The sequence below is a fragment of the Zootoca vivipara genome, chromosome 4 (genome assembly GCF_963506605.1).
Source record: "Zootoca vivipara chromosome 4, rZooViv1.1, whole genome shotgun sequence".
NCBI classification, from domain to species: Eukaryota; Metazoa; Chordata; class Lepidosauria; order Squamata; family Lacertidae; genus Zootoca; species Zootoca vivipara.
Window position 1 is genome coordinate 8,180,679 of NC_083279.1, and position 13,230 is coordinate 8,193,908.

The 13,230-nt window shown below is 40.7% G+C and overlaps 1 protein-coding gene across 8 annotated transcripts in view; it reads right to left on the minus strand.

The window, feature by feature from the left end:
* Nucleotides 1–13,230, minus strand: part of DACH1 (dachshund family transcription factor 1) — a 336,068-nt gene that overhangs the window by 119,165 nt on the left and 203,673 nt on the right. The gene's annotated exons all lie outside the window — the stretch shown is intronic.

The window sequence follows — 13,230 nt, forward strand, 5'->3', positions numbered from 1 at the left end:
TGACCGTTAGGTCCAGTTGCGGACGACTCTGGGGTTGCGACATTCATCTCGCTTTACTGGCCAATGGAGTCGGCCTACAGCTTCCAGGTCATGTGGCCAGCATGACAAAGCCGCTTCTGGAAAACTAGAGCAGCACACGGGAAAGCCGCCGGAGCGGTACTTATTTATCTTCTTGCACTTTGACGTGCTTTCAAACTGCTAGGTTGGCAGAAGCTGGGACAGAGCAATGGGAGCTCACCCCGTTGCGGGAATTTGAACCACTGACCTTACAATCAGCAAGCCCTAGGCTCTGTGGTTCAGACCACACCGCCACCCGCTTCCCTTAAATATTTAGTAATTGCTGTTGATTTATTTACTTCTTTTGCTTCAAATGCAAATAGAAATAGAATATATTTTCCTACTGCTTAACCTTTTTTAAACTTCTTTAACAGCTGTTGAATATATAAAAGCAGAAAATAAAAATGCATCTTTCACAAATTAAGTCTTTTCCTAATTACATTGTTTTAGAAAAGTACTGAAGTACTCTCTCTCTCTCTCAATGTGAATTAAAGCAGCACTCAGTTGGTGCTTTATTATCTTTTCAAGAAAATGATTTATTATATGTAGCTGGAAAGCAAGAATATGAAAATGACATTTTCTGTGTTATTCAGGCAGCCTTGTCATCCATTCCGTGCTATACACAAGACGAAAATTACCAGTACAGTTCTGGCATACCTAAAGAAGCCTAGACACAAACTGGATCCCACAAGTGTTGCAATAAAATAAAAAAATTCCTTCAGTAGCACCTTAAAGACCAACTAAGTTTTTATTTTGGTATGAGCTTTCGTGTGCATGCACACTTCTTCAGATACAGTGAAATGGAAGTTTCCAGGCACTTATGTAGAGAAGGGGTGGGGAGGGGTGGGGATGGGGAGGGGGGATCACTCAGAAGGGTGGTGGAAATGGGTGATTGACTGACTGATAGCTGTTGATGACCGCAAACGACTGCAAATGGTTTTGCATGAAAAAGCAAGGGTTGAGATGGCTGAAGATCGCTTATCATGTATAATGAGATAAGAACCCGATATCTCTGTTCAAACCAGGTCCCTCCATGGTTTTGAGCTTGGTGATAAGTTGCAATTCAGCAACTTCTCTTTCCAGTCTATTTCTGAAATTCTTTTGTAGTAAGACAGCTACTTTGAGATCTTGTATAGAATGTCCTGGGAGATTGAAGTGTTCTCCTACTGGTTTTTCTGTCTTCTGGTTCCTGATGTCAGATTTATGTCCATTTATCCTTTGGCGTAGGGTTTGGCCTGTTTGTCCAATATAGAGAGCTGAAGGGCACTGTTGGCATTTGATGGCATACACAATGTTAGAGGATGAGCAATTAAATAGTCCTGAGATGGTATGTTGGATGTTGTTGGGGCCAGTAATGGTGTTGTCTGGGTGTATGTGGCAGCAAAGTTGGCATCTGGGTTTATTGCAGGCTCTGGTACCAGTGTCCATGTTAAGTCTGGTGGTTGTATTATTGTGGGTGAGGAGTTGTTTAAGATTGGGTGGCTGTCTGTAGGCAATGAAAGGTCTTCCTCCCAGAGCTTGAGAAAGGGAGCGGTCATTGTCCAGGAGAGGCTGTAGATCTCTGATGATGCGTTGTACTGTTTTAGCTTGGGAGCTGTATGTGATGACTAGTGGTGTTCTGTTATTTTCTTTTTTGGGTCTGTCTTGCAGCAGGTTCTCTCTAGGTATCTGTCTGGCTCTGTTGATCTGTTGTTTAACTTCATCAGGTGGATATTTTAGTTCTAAAAAGGTTTGCTGTAGATCTCTTAGGTGAGATTCTCTGTCTGTAGAGTTGGAACAGATGCGGTTGTAACGTAAGGCCTGGCTGTATACGATGGATTGTTTGGTATGTTTGGGATGGTAGCTAGAAGCATGTAGATATGTTTGTCGGTCAGTTGGTTTTCTGTATAAGGTGGTGTCTATACGTCCATCCTGTATTTTTATAGTAGTGTCCAAAAAATGTATTTCTTGCATAGATTGGTTCATTGTTAGGTTGATGGTGGGGTGAAAGTCATTGAATGTCTGGTGGAAGGTTTCCAGGGTCTGTTGTCCATGTGTCCAGATAATAAAAATATCGTCAATGTATCGCAGGTACAGGAGAGGTTTGAGTGGGTAGGAGTTAAGGAAACGTTGTTCTAAATCTGCCATGAAGATGTTGGCATACTGTGGGGCCATGCGGGTGCCCATGGCTGTGCCGCTGATCTGGAGGAACAGGTCATCACCAAATTTGAAGTGGTTGTGGGTAAGGACAAAGTGGCAGAGTTTGGTAGCAAAGTCCGCTGTGGTTTTATCTGAAATGGTGTTCCTTATGGCTTGTAAACCATCATTGTGTGGGATGTTGGTATATAGAGATTCCACATCCATAGTGGCTAGTATAGTATTGTTAGGAAGATTGTTCAAATATTGTATTTTCCTCAGAAAATCTGTGGTGTCACGTACGTAGCTGGGAGCACTGATAGCATATGGTTTCAGAACAGAGTCCATATAGCCGGAAACACCCACTGTAATGGTGCCAATACCTGAGATGATGGGGCGTCCTGGGTTTCCTGGTTTGTGTATTTTGGGTAGAAGATAGAAAGTTCCTGGCCGAGGTTCCGCTGGTGTGTTTGTGAGGATCTGTTCTTGGATGTGTAGGGGTAGCTCCTTAATAATCTTGTTCAGTTCTTTTTTGTATGCTTGTGTGGGGTCTGAGTCCAATTTCATGTAAAAGGCAGTATTGGAAAGTTGTCTGTGGGCCTCTTGGATGTAATCAGTTTTGTTCATGATGACGACAGCTCCACCCTTGTCTGCCTCTTTAATTATAATGTCTGGGTTGTTCCTGAGATTTTCTATGGCTCTCCTTTCAGCATGGTTTAGATTTTGTTGTAAGCGATGGTGTTTTCTGGTCACATCCGTTTGGATTCTGTGGCGGAAGCATTCGATGTACAGATCTAGTGTGGTATTGCGTCCATCAGGAGGGGTCCATGTGGAGTCCCTTTTTGTGTAACTTCTTTTCGGTGGTAGTTGGTGGTTAATGTTCTGTTCATTGATGCGTTTGGAGGGTGATGGTTGTTCCCCAGTAAGTTGAGAGGTGTTGTGTTGTGGGGATGTAGTTTGTTCTACTTTGTCTTGTTCTTGTGTGTGATGAAAATACTCCTTCAGGCGTAAACGGCGGAAAAATGCTTCCAGGTCCCCGCAGAACTGAATCATGTGTTGGGATTTGGCAGGGCAGAATGATAGTCCCCGTGAAAGGACGGATTCCTCAGCTGGGCTGAGTGTTTGCTGTGAAAGATTGACAATGTTGTTGATCTTGTTTTGATTGGTGGCCTGTAGGTTGGAAAGGTTGCAGAGTTTTTTATTTTTCTGGTTCTTCAGTAACTCCAGTTGAGAGTGGTAAATGGTTTGTTTTTCCTTGTGGAACTTCTGCCAGGCCGGGTGATTCCTGATGGAGTTCTCCAGTGCAGAGAGTTCCTCCTTTATTAACTTCTGTTTGGAATACAGAACGCCGATAAGATGTTTCAGCAGTTTCTTAGATAAAGTGTGGCATAGTTTTCTGGCATATTCTGTGGGATAAGTTGATTGAAGAGGGTTCAAGTGTTGCAATGTTTCTTTACCATCGAACACTGTGATGTGGAACCTCCAGCCTGCAAGCCAAAAGGGCCCCTCCAACCCTTTCTCTCCAGCCCTCAGGACTCTCCCCAGTTCATGACCCACATCGAGTGCTTTTGCCTGCATAGAATGAGTCCTTGAATTGTAACTTTTCATTTTGGCATGGCTGAAATGCAGGACCTCCTGTAGATAGATAGATAGATGATAGATAGATAGATAGATAGATAGATAGATAGATAGATAGATAGATAGATAGATACTGTTTTATTTTATTTTATATACTGCATATCTAGGAAATCCCCCAAGTGTGTAGAAACCAATACTTTATTTGTGGGCGGAGCCACCTTGTTTACCAAGTGATAAGTACTTGACCACCTGAGTTAACTATTATTGAATCCGAATTATTTCAATAGACTGAAGCTCAGGCAAATTGTTTAGGATTGTAGAAAATTCCACAAGCCCCAACTAGCAGCTATTTAATGACACCCAAAATCTGCTGCCTGAAGTGGCAGCCTCACTCTGCCTAATGGTAGGGCCACGGTGCTCCTGAATACCTTTTTGAAAAGAAAAAGAAAGCAATCTTTCTATTGTATACAATGAGTAGTAGCAACTGAGCATGAAAATGCCTTGCCCTCTTAAGAATTACAAAAGCCAGTGTTAGCTCCAGGATATCAGAGGCTCTTGGGCAAAGTAGCCACAGTGAGCTCTCTTAACCTGCAAGAACTATTTGCAAAGTCAGAATGATGGTGCTATTTGGACAGTGGGCTCTCAGGCCATATAGCATGTGAGAAACTGCTTTAGCTCGCCATTCTCTGGAGTATGCCCTGGTGTGAACTTTGCATTATAATATATAACAGTTGCCTTTTTAACCAACCAAGTATATGAAGAAAAATGGGAAATTGTTTTGCAATTAATTTTCTGTTTGTGGGTCAGGCCAGAGGACAATCTTCTATTATAAAATATATATATATATATTATTACTTTTAAAAATATACATAAGTATATAAATATACTATTGTGTCTATGCTTCTTGGCTGAAAATAGTAGGGAAACCTTTCTTTTGCATTAATCACTAGGAAATAAAATCAACTGCATTTACAAGTGTCCTGATAACAATGCTTTTTCCCCATAATGAGATGACCTTCTTTTCTCCTTAACCCTTTTCTCAGCCAAGCCACCTAGCTCAACTTTGCCTTCTGTTTCTCTAATCTTCAATTATTTATGTTTTCTTCATGCTGCTCTGTCCGCCATGGGAGCAAAATTGTGTTTGGTGAAATATAGAGCTAATTATACCATGAACCCCAGCAACAAAAAAGACACAGCAGATGTTACTTCAGACGTGCTAACAGTGCCTGTGCTCAGTGCACACACAACAGAAGGATTCGACAAGGATCTGAAAACAATATATGATAAAGGCAGCTTAAGCATGCAAAATATTTTAAACAGAAAATCAAAGAAATAATGTCAGCCTGCATTTCTCCAAAGCACTTACTGTGCTGGTCCCCAGAGCTACTATATTCAACATGGATTTTGCATTTCTCTGTAATAAAAATATGTGGGGTTTATACTCTCATGATCTGAGAGGAGGGATTTGCAACAGAGGCTAATGACATAAAAATTGCTTCAAATCCTGATATTTAACTCAGCCTTTCTTCTTTGTAATTAGCTACATTATCTATTTAAGCAGTGAAGTATATTTAATATTTTTTTAAAAAAAATATGTGGGGCCTATTTTAATTTTCTTCCAAATATTCTAAATAAATAACTTTAGTCTAGGTAGTCCAAATAACTCAATTTAAGAATTAATCCTCAAAAGGTGAACTGGAACAGTAAATAATATCAAGTCGAAGCAGTCTGTTGCTTTCTTGATTTCTGGACAGGGTACAAAAGGTATGCTGAGATGTGAAGGAAAGTATTGATAATTAATAAAAATGAACTCATACTCAGTAATTAACAAGTCAAATCCCACAGGCATGTAATAATTTTCAATTATTACAGTGAACGCATATAACTTTTGTTGGGGCATGCCAGGGTGCAGCTTCCCTATCTCATACCTTAGTACTCTCACATAGACCTAAAGAGAAGGCTGCAGAAACTGCAGGATTTTTTTGCTACTAGGCACCCCTACCATGGCCCTCACCTCACCACTGTATAGACTGTGCTGGATCCAAATTGGCCCCGACTTTGACCTACATTTGTTGCAAGGCATGAACACAATGTGGTGTATCTGCTCTCTAGAGGTGTAAAATATGTTTGGAAAAGAATTGTGTACATAGTCAATGCACAGAGAGGGGTGCAGTAGTGCTGTACTTGCTAGTCTAGTCCCTAAATGCTGTTTATCTCTTAGGACACCTACACAATTTGCACAGATGTACAGGTTTTGCTACAATTTATACCCTCTACTTTCACACAGGAACCTTTGGGAGGAAAGGGGGGGGGGAGAGATCTGTGGCGATGACACCTGAAATGGCACCAGAAAATTATTGCAAAGAAATTTTAAACTCTAAAGGTTGTCCTAGATTAAAAAGGACTGCCTCCCTATCTCTCCCTATATGAACCAACCTAGGCCTTGCGATCATCACCTGAGACCCTTCTTCATCCGTCCCCTCCACAAAAGGCCTGGAGGGTACCAACACAATAATGGGCCTTTTCTGTGGTGGCTCCCCATTTGTGGAATGCTTTCCCCAAGGAGAGTCTCCTGGCACCAACATTATGTATCTTTAGGCACCAAGTGAAAACATTTTTTTTTCAACCATTTGTTCGGCTGATTAACATTCTATGGCTTTTAAACTGTGCTTGTGGGAGTGGGGTTACTGGTTTTTGTTTTATTATGAATTCTGTATTCTCATTTTGTATTTTTCTGTTGTGAACCGCCATGGGATCTTCAGATGAAGGGTTGTATACAAATTTAATAAATAATGATAATGATTGTTATTGTTAGTAATGAAGGAACAAACGGATCATCTCACCATCCACAATGTGCAAAAAATTGTTTCAACTGGTTCAATAATCTAAAACAATTGTAAAGAAAATGCTTATTGATAAAGGATAGATATAAACTCTGCCTGGCTGCTTGAATCTAAGGCTATCAAAGAGTAGAATGAATGTTGAATTTATGTTGTGGAAAATTGATCCCAAGTTGGTTTTACAGTTCATCAGAAAGCCCTTTTTATCTTGTGTGCAAAGAGTTAATGAAGCATACAAAATCTGCAACTTTTTTAGTACTTCTGTGCTAAAATCTCAAGCCTATGTGAAACTGTTCTTTTTATACTAAAAGTGAACTAAGAACTAGTAATCTGTATTTTCTGATATGCCACAATGATATGTAGGTAAAAACTAATCCACACATGAAGATGTCCTTTCCTATAATAATCTTTCAAATAACCATACCTTCACATATAATCTGTTTTTATTTTGAAATAAAATATGGCATTTAATCAGAATTATGGGTGACAGGCCTGGGGCTAAAACTTTTGCCATTTTTTTCCATATTCTAAATGACATGAGTGCATAGGGGCTAGTAAACCATCTCAACAAGTGGCGCGTATTTTTCATTAATGCTAATACCCCAGTAGGAACACCATCAATTTCTGTATCCTCCAGTGTTGACCACCGGATTCTTTTACTAAATCTGGCTTGTTCCATAATAGCTCCTTAAATTTTTTTTCTAGGAAAAAAACCCCCATCATTTTGGATGCAGCCTGTCCATAATGGAGAGTCTCAATGTATTCCAACGCATTGCATCCCTATTTATACCTTTCCAAACCATGCAGTAATTATACTGATACAATTTGATCAATTTGTACCCCCAGATATCTAAAATGTTTTGTAGCTATTAGAATGTTCAATGTTGCTGTAAAAGTATATGCTGTATGTATATGTATGAAAAAAACTATCTCTGATTTCTGAAAATTAACTTGCAATTTTGAGACCCTGGAGAAGCGCTCCAATTCTGAACATAATATTTTACCTGCTGTGATAGGGACAGAGGGGCATAAATTTATATCAGCTGCACAGAGACCTAAATTTTGTTCTTTTCCATTTATAACCACTCCCGTACCAGAGAGGGCATTGCCTAATTTGATTGCTAATGTTTCTGAAATTAAGACAAAAATATAGTAAATGTGGCTGAAATCAAAAGTAAAACAATTAAAAGTACACTATGGGTATGGACAATAGAAAATGGTACTTTAAATCATTATATATCTCTGGAAGGTATTGTTTTCCATTTATTCCAAAAACGTTTCTTTAGAAATGTACAAAGAAAATTCTAATAATTTTCTCACCAGGAATGTTTAACTCTGTTTCATTAAGTATGTGTTGAAAGAAAAGCGCGTAGTGGTCTATCTCAACGGCATTTCACTTCACCAGCTTTTTTTTTACCAGATGCCTCTGATATCCCATTACTTCAGGAAGTCTAAAAACTGAAAGGCATCACTAAACCGGCATCTCTCCTGCTGCTCATATGGCGCAAAAACAAAAACAGGAGGGGGCTGCAATCCTTGAACATTGCTCACCCAACGTTAAAAGCCATTGACCATAGATTTAATGTTTAACTAAAATAGATAAAGGGGGGGGGGACATACACTTCCTTTCACATTCCAGCTCATGAATCTCAGAAATCTGTCTTTTGAATAAAAATTAGCAAAGCTCGAGTCTCCCTTCCAGGCAGGAAGCCCTAGAGTCAAAAAACTAGACAAGCCCATGCACCACTTGTGGGAATCTGCATAAATCAGTGGTAGAGGGGGCACTGCATACTTTGTGCATAAAAGGCCCCCATTCAATCCCAAGCAAGTCCAGATAAGAGGATAGATCACTGGAGAGATCCCTGACTGAGGTAAGCCACTGCCATTCAAGATAGATATTGGTCTAGACTAGAGCTTTATGAAGGGCTTACGTATTTGTGGCAGAGCACATGTTTTAGAAGCACAAGGTTACCAGATTCAATCTCCAGCACAATAGAAGGCCCTCAGGTAGTAGGTATGGGAAAGCTCACTTATCTTGAAAACCAACGCCAATAGGCAAAAATGGGATAGATGGGATTCATCCAAATTGTTTTTACAGGATCATGTTTTGGACTAAGGAAAAACTGAAGGGCAGAGCAGCCAGTTTTAAACAAGCTGGTGTCTCTTTTTTCAGTGTAAACTGTAACCAAGGCTTTTGCTGAACCCTTCCTTTAGGCATCTCTGATGTTTCATTACCATTTACCTGCGTCCTAGTTTGCATATGGAAGCCAGCATCTAAGTTGCATAAGGGGAAGTGCACTCTCAATGCCTTTGTGGCTGTCAGAGAAGAAGGGGTTATAAAGCCCTTTGCCTGGGAAAGACTGTTGACATCAATGACTATGTTGGCACCCAGATGGGATGCCTGGGGATGGATTAGCCCCTGGGCTTCCAGTTGCTTATCCTACTGAATTACTCTTAATTCTAAAGCTTGATTCCTGGCAGTTCCTGCTGCCACCTCTCCACGCTCCCCAAAAGTTGCCACAAAATATTCTACAGGCCAACATGGCTTCTCACCCTGATTTTTAAAGAGTGTTTGGGGTAACATTACCATGTGATCTATATCAAATAATTCAGGTCATAAACCTAAATAAACAAAAATCATAATGTCCTCCCCTCATGCTTAGGAAAAAACAAATAAGATAGAGAAGAAAGTTACTTAACACATTTTCCCTGGACTGCCCTGTTATTAATATTCACTCCTTTCACTTTTTTTTTAGTTAGCATGCCAGCACATTTTAACATAAAACATCATGTCAATATTTTGGTTGTCTAACTTAAAAGTGTTGTCATTTCATTTTACAACCTTTTCTGCGTTCAAGACCCTTATGTTCAGCTAAGCTCCTTAGAAGAGAAGATAGCGAGCCCAGAAGGGGAACAGTCATCACTTGCAGAATATCTGGTGAAGTATCTGATGCCGAAACACTTCTGGCATCAGCAGTTCTACTTGCAGTCATAAAACCCTGGGTTGCGATCTTGTCAGACCTCATTTGCTAAAGCAAGGTTGGGCTAAGTTATTCTTTCACTAAAAAGTACCCAAGGAACACCAGATGCTACAGTAAGCAGTCATTGCAATAGGTGGTACTCGTCCCCTTCAAGTTTGCTGTGAAATGGTGCCCCAGCATGCTGTCAGGAATCATTGTGCCGCTATTGGTAGCATCTTCCTAGAAACAAGTAACGTTGCATTTTGACAGCTGAAGTCATTAAATATCCCCTGGTATTCTTCACAGGAGTGTATGTGTGACTCCATATATCCCAGCCAGACTTCAAATGCATAATTGCATTCTCTCTGCCGAAATTCCTTCTGCAGTTCTCGTCATTATTTTTCTGTTCTACATCCCCATAATATATTCTTTAGCCTTTGTTTCCGTATTTCCCAGAACATGCTGCTTTAATCCATAAAGGCATGAACCCACATCTGAGCGGAAGGTATGCAATATATCTAGTGAAAAAGTGCAATTTGAGGATCACCAATGGGCAATTTTGGTTAAATGGTTGATAATCCTTACATATTTCATTAGGTTTTTATGTAAGTGACTAGAAATGGAAATGGACTATGGTGCTGGAGGAGACTCTTGAGAGTCCCATGGACTGCAAGAAGATCAAACCTATCCAGTCTGAAGGAAATCAGCCCTGAGTGCTCACTGGAAGGACAGATCGTGAAGCTGAGGCTCCAATACTTTGGCCACCTCATGAGAATAGAAGAATCCTTGGAAAAGACCCTGATGTTGGGAAAGATTGAGGGCACTAGGAGAAGGGGACGACAGAGGACAAGATGGTTGGACAGTGTTCTCGAAGCTACGAACATGAGTTTGACCAAACTGCGGGAGGCAGTGCAAGACAGGAGTGCCTGGCGTGCTATGGTCCATGGGGTCACGAAGAGTCGGACACGACTAAACGACTAAACAACAAGAAGAAGAAGAAATGGAAAATCTTTTCCCTCAACAAAGTTGAAAATGGTATGATAGAGAGATGGTTGAGTATACTGGATACCATCATCTTTTCTCCCAGGTTTTATGGTGTTTTCTAAAACTTCAAGGAGCTTCAAAAACTGTTTGACCAGTGGTGATAGAGGGGCTAAAGAAATTAAATTACGGTGGGGATCAGTTCTCTGTGGGGGCATTTCAACAACTGTGTCCCAGACTGAACGTGAGCATTCAGTGGCATAAGAGATCTTCCTATGCTGACTTTACAAGGCATTCTGGAAGACAGTATCAGCTACTGCACAACAGATCCAGAACACTCCTAGGTTGGTTTCTTAATTCATGATGTATGCCACAGTGAATTACATTAACGGAATCAATAAAGCAAAAAAGAAGATGGCTAAACTAAATGATAGTATACATGATCATGGCATTAGGCTGCGTATTACATATCTGATTATGCCTGTAGAATTTTATCAGGCACAATAGATACATTTAAAAATGCCTATGCTGCTTTTAGTTAGCTAAAGCCTAGGAAATGTTTAAAAAAGCAAACCTATTTCGCTTGAAGAGCTAATATAAAGGGGCATTTCTTCTCCAAGAGCTTGTGGCATAGATGCATTGAAGGGTACTCTGCTGTAAATTGGATGTCTCTGGCCCTTAGCCCCACCCGCTTTGACTTGCGAATAACCAGAGCACAAAAAGAAACACATTTGAGGAAGGGATTACGATGCAATGATCTCATTGTGAGTGTTGCATTATGGTTTTGGCAGCGTGGTAAAGGCTCCCCTGGCACTGCTGCTTACAGCAATTTGAACTTCTCTAGCAACTAGGTATGATTTGTGACACTTCAGCCTCATTCCTCATAGACGGAGAGCTGTGGCAAGTGCTTGAAATATTTCCAGTGAGTATTGGAGAGAGGCAAACGCTTCAAAGAATACTGCAAAACCTTGAAACATCTCTAGGTTGAAATCAAGAAATTACAAAAACTCAGAAATTTAAAAACCAAAATGGATATAAACACAGACTGCCCCACAGACCACAGAAAAGAAAGAACAGAAATGTCTTACTCACAAGCTACCTCGGCTCAGAACCAATGAACTCTGGTAAATTGGCCAGTGAAATCACATAGGAAGCCAGGTGTATTTGTCAATGTTGAGCAATACTGTCTACACTGACCGACAGCTGGCTCTGCAGGGCATCCACAGATGCAGTGTATTTTCTACTGCCTGGTGCTTGTTTTATACTAGAGATGCCAAGGAGTGAACCTGACTCTTCTGCATACAAGCACATGCTCCACCAGTGAGCTAGGGTTCAGTGGTGAGTGGTCAGTGGCCTAGGGGGAATACGCTAGACCCGTAAAGGGTCCAACAGTCCTCCTGTCCAGCTTTGGGAAGAAGGCAACAAGGCTACAGCATCCTCTCAAGAGGCCTAACGTCTCTTTCCCAAAGCTTAGGAAGCTTCTGCCCGGGTTAGGGAGGGAGGCGCGATGCTCACGGGTGCGACATCAAACCCACCCCACCCCCAAAAATTTTCCCTCCGCAAGCTGGCGCCTTTGGCCCTAACTGTTCTCCTACAAAAAAATTTCACTGCATGACACTGCCAAGGTTCCTCATCTCTGGAAGGGGGTGCATATGCTCAGTGGTCAGCTGGATGAAAAATCTTTTCCTGGTTCCATTGTTCTACCCATTTTTAACTGCTGGGGATTGTCTCAAGTGTGTGTGTTGGCGGGCGGGGAACATTTTCATAACTCCTTCCTCCTACATCCGCCTACATATCCATCCTCACCAAAAAGCTCTTAAACTTTGCAATGCTTGTGCAGGATAGTCCAATAAAACAAGAAGCTTATGAGGCTCAATGTTATATTTTTCTAGGTCATATGCGGAGGATCCCTGAACTAGACACAGGTTCTTGGTGTATTTGGGACTTTGCTTTTAGAACATTTCAAGAGCATTCCTTATACCAAAGCTGGATACTGCATTCTTCTATGCCCTGTGTGTGAGGGCAAGCAGGGAAGAAATAAAGAGAATAAGAACAGCTTTGCTGTTTTAATGTGAATCATAATGAACCCATTCAAGCTAGCCTTGGAGAATACAATCAGCTCTACAGCAGAGTATGTACTATTCTGTACATAAGGGTTCCTAGGTATGGCAGATCTGTTGTTGACCTTCTTTGGAGAAACAACTTAGTGCTTCTGAAATGCATCATGAAAGAAGCCCCAGCAAAATGGCTGTTGACTATATAAAACATTTCATTGCCTGGATTTATTATTAAAAAAACAGAGTATCCAGGATAGCAAACAAGCAAAATGTTTTTTTGTGTTGTTTTTTTTTTGCTGCTACATGCATAACTAGACCTTTGAATTACATTTTACCCTTTCTCTCTGACCCCATTTTCTAATTATTTTAGCTTAAAGAAAGTTTTTATCATCCTCTTTGGTGAACTTTTTGACATTGCTCTGTTACAAACACTTCAGCACGCAAAATGGTATCTTAGTGCTTTTGTATAACTTGCTAGTTAAAAGAGGCTTGCTAAATACCTTTGTAGGCTGGTGCTTACTATCTACTACAGGACATTGCCACCTGCTTCACTGGGGACTGAAGGAAGCTGTGTAAATGTACTCAGCAAAGGAAAAAACAAACCTTTTGTCAGTGGCTGGCAAGCAAAAAAGTTGGGATATG